Source organism: Nomascus leucogenys, chromosome X, assembly GCF_006542625.1.
Source record: "Nomascus leucogenys isolate Asia chromosome X, Asia_NLE_v1, whole genome shotgun sequence".
In the NCBI taxonomy this organism is placed as follows: Eukaryota; Metazoa; Chordata; class Mammalia; order Primates; family Hylobatidae; genus Nomascus; species Nomascus leucogenys.
The window spans coordinates 128,004,930-128,014,883 of record NC_044406.1 but is presented as its reverse complement, the minus strand read 5'-3'; positions in this window follow the sequence as shown (position 1 = coordinate 128,014,883).

Here is a 9,954-nt window from a genome sequence, read left to right as displayed (position 1 = left end):
TGTGTACAAATCACATCATAGAAAATGGGGTATTCATCCCCTCAAGCATTTATCATTTGTGATAGTAACAATCCAACTATACTCTTTTAGTTATTTTTAAATGTACAGTTAGAGCAGTTGGAATTTCAATAGTGATTGTATTGAATCTGCAGGTACCTTTTGGGAGCATTGCCATTCAACAATATTGAGTCTTTGAATTACACACATGGAGTATCTTTCCATATATTTGGGCCCTTAATTATTTCAAGAATGTTTTCTTGTTTTCAATGCAAAGATCTTCACTTAGGTCATTTATTTCTCTCTCTCTCTCTCTCTCTGGTTAGTTGCAGGTGCTTTGTAATTTTTTTAAAATTTCAATAGCTTTAGGGGTACAAGTGTTTTTTGGCTACGTAAATGAGTTGTATAGTGGTGAAGTATGGGCTTTTATTGCACCCATCTCCCCAATAGTGTACATTATATTTTTATATATTTTTCTTAAGTTATTGTGATTGGACTTGTTTTCCTAATTTCATTTGAGAATTGTTCATAGCTGGTGTCTAGATAAGCAACTCATTTTTGTCTGCTGATCTTGTGTTGCCCAACAATCCTGAACTTTTAAAAACAGTTTGAATTTTATTTAATTTTTAGATTGGCATTTTACCTCTACTATGCAATATTTTATTAGTAGCTCCAGATATTATAATGTGCATTATACATTTTTCAAAATTAAACTTAATGTTATATAACTTCACATAAAATGCTAAAACCTCACAGATATAAAGGTCCTATCATCACCCTATAAGCCCCTTATGCTACACTTATTGCGTTAATTATATCTACCTATATTATAAGCCCACATGGTGGCATTACAGATTTTGTCTTAAAAAGTCACATGCATTATGAAGAGAATAATAAGAGGTAAAATATTTAAATAAAATTATCTGTTATATATTACCTAGATATTTATCACTTCTGATGCTCCCCATTATTTTTGAAAACATAAACTTCTATCTGGTATCATATCCTCTAGCCTGAAGAACCGCCTTTAGCATTTCTTTTGTAGCAGGTCTACTGAGAACAGATCCTCTCAGTTGTTTGTTTGCTTACTAGGCCATTTTTGCTGGAGGTTTTTTATTGTTCTTGTTAACGTGATCATCCCTATATTTCACCATTATCATTGAAGGATATTTTAACTGGACACAGAATTCTAGGGTAACAGTTTTACTTTTTTTCTAATACTTAAAAAAAATGATTCCCATTTCTCTAGCCTCCACAGTTTCTGATGTCAGCCATTTTTTTAAACATTGTTCCTTGTATTAATTATTTTTATCTTCTCATTTTTAATGTCTTTGGCTTTTCATATGTTTAGGTATGAATTTTTTATTTTTTTTCAAGACAGAGCCTCGCACTGTCACCCAGGCTGGGGTGTAGTGGTGCAATCTCGGCTCACTGCAACCTCTGACTCCCGGCTTCAAGCGATTCTCCTGCCTCAGCCTCCCAAGTAGCTGGGATTACAAGTGCCCACCACGCCCAGCTAATTTTTTGTATTTTCAGTAGAGACGGGGTTTCGCTATGTTGACCAGGCTAGTCTCAAACTCCTGAACTTGTGATCTGCCCGCCTTGGCCTCCCAAAGTGCTGGGATTACAGGCTTGAGCCACCGCACCGAGCCAGGTATGAACATTTTTGTGTTTTGTAGCTTTGGGTTTCTTTTAGCATCTTGAATCTGTAAATTTGTGTCTTACACGAAGAAATCTTTTTCATTCTTCAAACATTTTTCTACATTTATTCTATTTTGCCTGAGACTGCAATTATACTTATCATAGATTCTCTAATATTGTCTAGTAGATCCCTGAGACACACTTTATTTTTACAATCTATTTTTTGTTATTCAGATTGTACAATTTGTTTGTGTTGATCTATGTTTAAATTCACTATCTCTTTCCACTCTATTTTCTATGAAGTCCATCAGGTTAATACATTTGCTTTTATTTTTTTATTTTTTATTTGGTTCCTTATAATTATTCTTATTTAATGGGTGATATTTTATGCATTTTAATTAGTTGTGATCTTTTTTTATCAAATTTATTTATTTCATTTTTCTCTCAAATTTATTTCTTTTAAATTGACATGAATTATATGTACTTATTGTGTACAACATGATGTTTTGAAATATATATATGTATATATATATGTACACACACATTGTGAAATGGTTAAATATAGCTAATTAACAAATGCACTACCTCACAAAATTATAATTTTGTGGTGGAAATATTTAACATTCACTCTCAGCATTTTTCAAGGATAGAATATATCATCATTTACTATATGCTGTACTATAGATCTCCTGAACTTATTCCTGCTATCTAGGTATAAATATGTTTTATTTGACCAATATCTTCTCCAGCCTCCTCTTCCGGCAACCACCCCAGCCTCTGGTAACCACTATTCTTCTCTTTACTTTTATGAGATGAACTCCCTCATTGTTCTTCATTCTTGTAGCCATATGTAGATATCTGAACATTTGAAGAAGTATGCACTTCTTTCAGTCTTCACAGACTGCCTTTGAGAACATCCTTCAACCGTCTTTCAAGGGACCTCTGTGGTCACTGCAGTTTGGAATCACTGAAGCTAGTGTGGTGCCAGGCTTGAGTCCCATAGCCACTGAAGCTGCTGAAGCACAAAGGCATGCCTGAAGCCCATAATCGCTGAGTCCTGCCTGTCACTGAGGTTTTTCATGAACCCAAGGCCACTGTAGCTGGTTAATGGTGAAGCCGACTGCCCCAGAAATGTTTTGTGTTTCTGTTTGTCAGAAGTCTGAAAACAATGTTAGTCTAGGAACATCTTAGCAAGCGAATACATTGAGATTTCCTGAATCATCATCCTAACTCGGTATCCAAATATATGTGATGGTCAGCTCCATTTATCAACAAGAAAACCTTTTCCATACTTGCATGTAGTGCAGAAACAGTGGACATATTAAAAACCATTGAACTGTATACTTTAAATGGGTAACTTATATGGCATATGAATTACATTTTCATAAATCTGCTATAAAGAATGTGGCTGTGGTACTCTGGGGTTCTGCTTCCACGCTGGGCTCCAGGTTTACTCTGATGTTGTACTAAAAGTTCTAATGTTTGCCAAATCCTTGATGGGTTAAAGAAAAAAATAAGCACATATGCACACACAGTTTTTGTAATTATTGAAAATATGTCAAATTTGACTAGTATTTACAAAATATTTACAAAAAATATTTACCAAAAGTGTATATGTATATTTGTTTTACATGATATCACATATGATGTTGCTTTTTAAATTCTTATTTTTTTATTGCTTTTTAAATTCTTGTTTTATTTTTTCTTATTTGAAGACTATTTTTTGAATAGCTGTGATTCTTTTGAATTTCTATTTATTTTTTGGATATCTAAATCTCTTAATTTTTCTTCTTTAGGATTAATATACTTCCCTTTTAGGTTATGTTATTACCCTTCTCTCCAACTTAAAAATTAAATAAGAATAAAACGAGAATACCCTGTAAAAGTTATGTTGTAATTTAAGTACAAGTAGGACAGACAGGCAAATGATGGGTACTGTGAAATGAACCTAAAGCTATAAATGCAGCTTTGTTTGCAACGACAAATAGCTCCCTAATGCAACTAATTTAAATATGAAGGCTAGGTTATTGCAATAAGCTAAAAACTATTTAAAATCATTTTAAGGAAAATAGAATCTCTCCTTGGGTAAATGCAGGCTATATTCTTAGACTTTGAAGAACAGGCTTAGTGGTTAATATTATTTAGTGGTGATCAAAGTGATCATCACTTTAGTGAACACTCTCTTTCTCTCACTCTCTCTTGCTCTCTTTCTTTCTCTCTGTGTGTGCGTGTGTGTGGATGTCTGTGGTAATTCTGAGCAATGCTGGCATTCTTACTTTTGTTTACGCAGCATTGTCAGTCCTCCACCTACTCCTTTATTCATGCCCCATGTATCTTTCAAAATCATAACATAGCTTTGTTGTTTTTTTTCTTTTAATTGTGTATTTTGTTAGCTCTCTTTTTAGTCCTTCAGGGTTAAAGCAGTAAGTGCCGTATAAATATCTATTAAACTGAAAGTTCTCAGTATTTTTTTTTAAGTCACTGGGATTTAGATAGAGCACTAGAGAAAATCTTTCCTGGCACAGACAGGTGATTAATAATAATCATGTCTGATTTCGATGAAATTCCCACTGATATCACTCAGTCAATAATTTGTTTTTAAAAAGGTATCTTGTGTTTAAGTGATTTTGTATTAGTAGACTTTATATTCCAGAGTAGTGTTAAGTTTACAGAAAAATTGAAAGAGGTATTATAAGTAGTTTCTATATACCTCTTTTTTACTACAGAATTCCCCCTTTTATTAACATCTTATGTTAGGATAAAACATTTGCCACAGTTGATGAACCTATATGAATACCTTATTTGTAACTAAAGTCCATAGTTTGCATTAATGTTCACTCTTTGAGTTGTACAGTCCTATGAGTTTTGACAAATGTATTATGCCTTGTATTCACCATTATGGGATCATTCAGTATAGTTTCAGCACCTTAAAATTGTCCTGTGCTCCACCTATTTGTCCCTTGCCCCCTCCCCATGAACCCTTAGCAACCAATAATCTTTTTATTATTACTATGGTTTTACCTTGCCCAGTATGTAATATAGTTGGAATCTTAAAGTATGTATCCTTTTGAGACTAGTTTCTTTCATTTAGCAATATGCATTTAAGGTTCATTATGTCTCTGTGTGCCTTAATAGCTCATATTTTTAGTACTCAGCAATATTCAGTTATATGGATGTACTATACACCAGTTCTCTTATCTACAGCTTTGCTTCCTGTGGTTTTAGTTGCCTATGCTCAACCATAGTCTAAAAATATTGAGTTGCATGTCATTATGAGTAGTGTGATGAAATCTCGTGGCCATCCTTTTATTTCCAGGGTAGCCACACTATATATATACTACGCACCCTCCAGTCACTTAGTAGCCATCTTGGTTATCAGTTTGATATGTCAGAAGGAAAAGAAGAGCAATTACACTACAATAAGATATTCTGAGAGAGAGAGAAATGGAGAAAGAACACATTCACATAATCTTTATTACAGTATATTGTTATAATTGTTCTATATTAATTTATTTTTATTATAGATTCACAGGGTACATGTGCGGATTTCTTACATGGATATATTACACAATGATGAGGTTTGGGCTTCTAGTGTACCCATCACCCAAATAGTTAACATTGTACCCAAACAGGTAATTTTTCAACTCTCACCCCCACCTTACCTCCCCACTTTTGGAGTCTCTAGTGTCTATTATTTCCATTTTTATGTCCATGTGTACTCAATGTTTAGCTCCCACTTGTACAAGAAAACATGCAGTATTTGATTTTCCGTCTCTGAGTTATTTCACGTAGGATAATGGTCTCCAGCTGCATCCATGTTGCGCAAAATACATGATTTCATTCTCTTTTATGGCTGAATAGTTTTCCATGGTGAGTATATACAACATTTTCTTTATTCAACCATCCATTGATGGGTGCTTAGTTTGATTCCATGACTTTGCTATTGTGAATAGTTTGGCAGTAAACATATGAGTGTGTGTGTGTCCTTTTGGTAGAATGACTTATTTTCCTTTGAGGAGTGTATTAGTCTGTTCTCACACTGCTAATAAAGACATACCCAAGACTGCGCAATTTATTTTTTTAAAAAAGAGGTTTATTTTAAAAAAAAAGAGCAAAACTGTGGACTGGACTCACAATTTCACATGGATGGGGAGTCCTCACAGTCATAGATGAAGGTGAATCAGGAGCAAAGTTACATCTTACATGGCGGCAGGCAAGAGCGCTTGTGCAGGGGAACTCCCCTTTATAAAACCATCAGATCTTGTAAGACTTATTCACTGCTACAAGAACAGCACAAGAAAGACCTGCCCCCATGATTCAATTACCTCCCACTGGGTCCCTTTCATGACACGTGGGAATTATGGGAGCTATAATTCAAGATGAGATTTAGGTGGGGACACAGCCAAACCATATCAGGTAGATACTCAGTAGTCTGATAGTTAAATGATCAGGTCAAATGATAGTTCTATTTTTAGTTATTTGAGAAATCTCCATACTATTTTTTTATAGATGTACTAATTTATATAATCAAAAACTGTATAAGAATTCCCTTTTCTCTATGTTGTCACCAACAATTATTTTTTGACTGTTTAGTAATAGCCATTCTGATTGGTGTTAGGTGGTATCTCATTGAAGTTTTACTTTTACATTTCTCTGATGATTTGTGATGTTGGGCAATATTTCATATTTTTGTTGACTACTTGTATATCTTATTTTGAGAAAAGTCTGTTCATGTCTTTTGCCCAATTTTTAATGTGGTTGTTTATTACTTGCTTCTTTGTTTGAATTTCTTATAGATTCTAGATATTTATCTTTTGTCAGATGCATAGTTTACAAATATTTTTACTCATTCTGTAGATTGTCTGCTTACTCTGTTTATTATTTCTTTGGCTGTGCAGAAGCTTTTTAGTTTAATCAAGCCTCATTTGTCTGTTTTTGTTTTTGTTGCATTTGCTTTTGAGGTCTTAGTCATAAACTATGTGCCTAGGCTAATGTCCAGAAGTGTTTTTTCTAGATTTTCTCCTAGAATTTGTATAGTTTCAAGTCTTATATTTAAGTCTTTAATCCGTCTTGAGTTAATTTTTGTACATGGTGAGAGATAGGGGTCCAAGTTCATTCTTCTGCATATAGCTATTCAGTTTTACCAACACCATTTATTGAATAGAGTATCCTGTCTCCATTATTTATTTTGGTCAACTTTGTGGAAGATCCGTTGGTTGTAGGCATGTGTCTTTATTTCTGAGTTCTCTATTCTGCTCCATTGATCCATGTGTTGTTAATCTCTTACTGTGCCTAATTTATAAATTAACTTTATGATATGTGTGTTTGTGTGTTAGGCTGTTCTTGCATTACAATAAAGGAATACTTGACTGGATAATTTATAAGGAAAAGAGGTTTAATTGGCTCATAGTACTGTAGGGTGTACAGGATGCACGGTGCTGGCATCTGCTTCTGGTGAGGGCCTCAGCAAGCTTATAATCATGGTGAAAGATGGAGTGGGAGCAGACATGTCACGTGGTGAGAGCAGGAGCAAGAGAGCAAAGATGTGGGGGAGGCCCTAGACTTTTAAAGGACCAGATCTTATGTGAACTAACTAAGCGAGAACTCACTTATCACCATGAGGGTGGTGCTAAATCATTCATGAAGGACCCACCCCCATGATCCCATCACCACCCACCAGGCCCCGCCTCCAACATTGGGAATCAAATTACAACAAGAGATTTGGAGAGACAAACATGCAAACAATATCAGTGTGTATAGGAAAAAAGCACAGTATATATTGGGTTCAGTACTATTCATTGTTTCAGGTATCCACTGGGGGGTCCTGGTACATATTCCCCACAAATAATAGGGATCTACTATATTTTGTTTATTCATTCACCTATTAAAGGACATCTCTGTTTCATCCAATTTTGGGCAATTATAAATCAAACAACTATAAAAATTTTTGTGCAAGTTTTTCTGTGGCCATATGTTTTCCACTTACTTGAGAAAATATCCAGGAGAATGATTCCTTGATTATACAATAAGAAAATATTTAGCTTAGTAAGAAACTGCCAAAATGTCTTCCAATGTGTTCATATCACTTATCATTCCTACCAGCAATGGATGAGTAGTTCTGTTGCTTCACATACTCATGAGTATTTGGTGTCGTCAGCGTTTGGGTTTTAGTTAATTTAATGGGTGTCTTATAGTATCTTAAGTTGTTTTAATTTGCAATTCCCTAATGACATAATATGGAGCATCTTTACATATGTTTACTTGCTATTTGTATTTATTTTATGGTGAGGTATCTTTTCATATATTTTGCTTATTTTCTAATTGGCTTGTTTGGTGTTTCTTATTGTTGAGTTTTAAGAGATTTTTGTATATTTTGGATAACAGCCCTTTGTGTGTTTTGAAAATATTTTCTCACACTCTGTAGCTTAACTTTTAATTTTCTTGTTAGTGTTTCTCACAGAACAGTTTTTTGTTTTGTTTTGTTTTGTTTTTGAGACAGAGGCTCGCTCTGTCGCCCAGGCTGGAGTGCAGTGGCGCAATCTTGGCTCACTGCAAGCTCCGCCTCCCGGGTTCAGGCCATTCTCCTGCCTCAGCCTCCCGAGTAGCTGGGACTACAGGCGCCTGCAACCATGCCCGGCTAATTTTTTGTATTTTAGTAGAGACGGGGTTTCACCGTGTTAGCCAGGACGATCTCGATCTCCTGACCTCGTGATCCACCCGCCTCGGCCTCCCAAAGTGCTGGGATTACAGGCGTGAGCCACCACGCCCGGCCAGTTTATTTTAATATAGTAAAACTAAAATAATTTTTGATGGATTGCATCTAAAATGTCATCACCAGTGCAAGGTTACCAATATATTATTTTATGTCATCTTCTTAGCTGTTTCTTTTTCATTTTACATTTATCTTAACAATGTATTTTGAGTTAATTTTTGTGAAAGTGTGTAAGACCTATGTCCAAATTTATTTACTTTTTAGATCACCACTTGTTGAATAGACTATACTTTCTATATTGTATTGACATTTTTGGCAAAAATCAGTGGACTTTAATTTTATGTGTTTATTTCTAGGCTCTGTTTTATTTTACTGATCTACTTATCTATTCTTTTGTTAGTAATACACTGTATATATTAATCTTAAAACTGGATAGTTGAATACATTGAATTTTATTTCAAAATATTTAAAATATTTTTAAATTCCTCTTGAAATTTCATCTTTGACCCATGTGTTATTTGGAAGTGTGTTGTTTAATCTCCAACTATTTCATGATCTTCCACTTGGCATTTTGTTACTGATTTTCAGTTTTAATTCAATTGTCTGAAAACATGCTTTGTATGCCTTCTATACTTTTAAATTTCTTAAGGTGTGTTTTATAGTCTAAAATAAGTTCTAGCATGATGAATGTTCCACATATTCTCGAGAAGAATGTGTATTCTGTTATTGTTGAATAAAGAAATCCATAAATGTCAATTATATCTAGTTCAGCTCTGATCAGTTAAACTATATTCTTACTGATTCTCTGCCTGCTGGATCTGACAGTTACTGGGAGAGCAGTGTTAAAGTCTTCAGCTATCAGAGTGGATAGTGTATTTTTCCTTAAAGTTCTTTCAGTTTTTGCCTCAGCTATGTTGGTGCTCTATTTTTAGATGCATGCACGTTAAGGAGCATTATGTCTTCTTAGAGTTATGTCTTTATATTTTGTTAACACTTCTTAAAGAATTACACCTTTGTCATTATGTAATGCCCTTCTTTATCCAATGATACTTTTTTTGTTCTTAATTTTGCTTTGTCTAAAATGGATATAGCTATTTCATTTTTCTTTTGTTATGGTATAACTTTCTCTAGCCCTTTACTGTTAATGTAACTATGTCTTTATATTTAAATTTGGTTTCATATACAACACGAACTTGGATTATTTTGTAAGAACTCTGACAATCTCTGTTTCTTACTTGGTGTATTGAGACCCTTCACATTCAAATATTACTAAAATAATTGGATTAATATGTACTATATTTGTAACTTTTTTCTGTGTGTTGCTCTTGGGTCTTTGTTTCTATTTTGTCTTTTCCTATTTTTTTGCCACCTCTGGTTTGAATTGAGTATTTTATATAATTCAATTTTCTTTCCTTTCAATCATATAAATTATTCTTCTTGTTTAATTCGTTTTGTGGCTGCTTAAGTTGACAATATACTTAAAACTATTTTTATTCCACTTTCAAATAATACTATACTCCTTCATGAGTAGTGCAAGTACCTCATAACAGAATATTTCTAATACCTCCCTCCTGTCCCTTATAACATTGTTGTCATTCATTTCA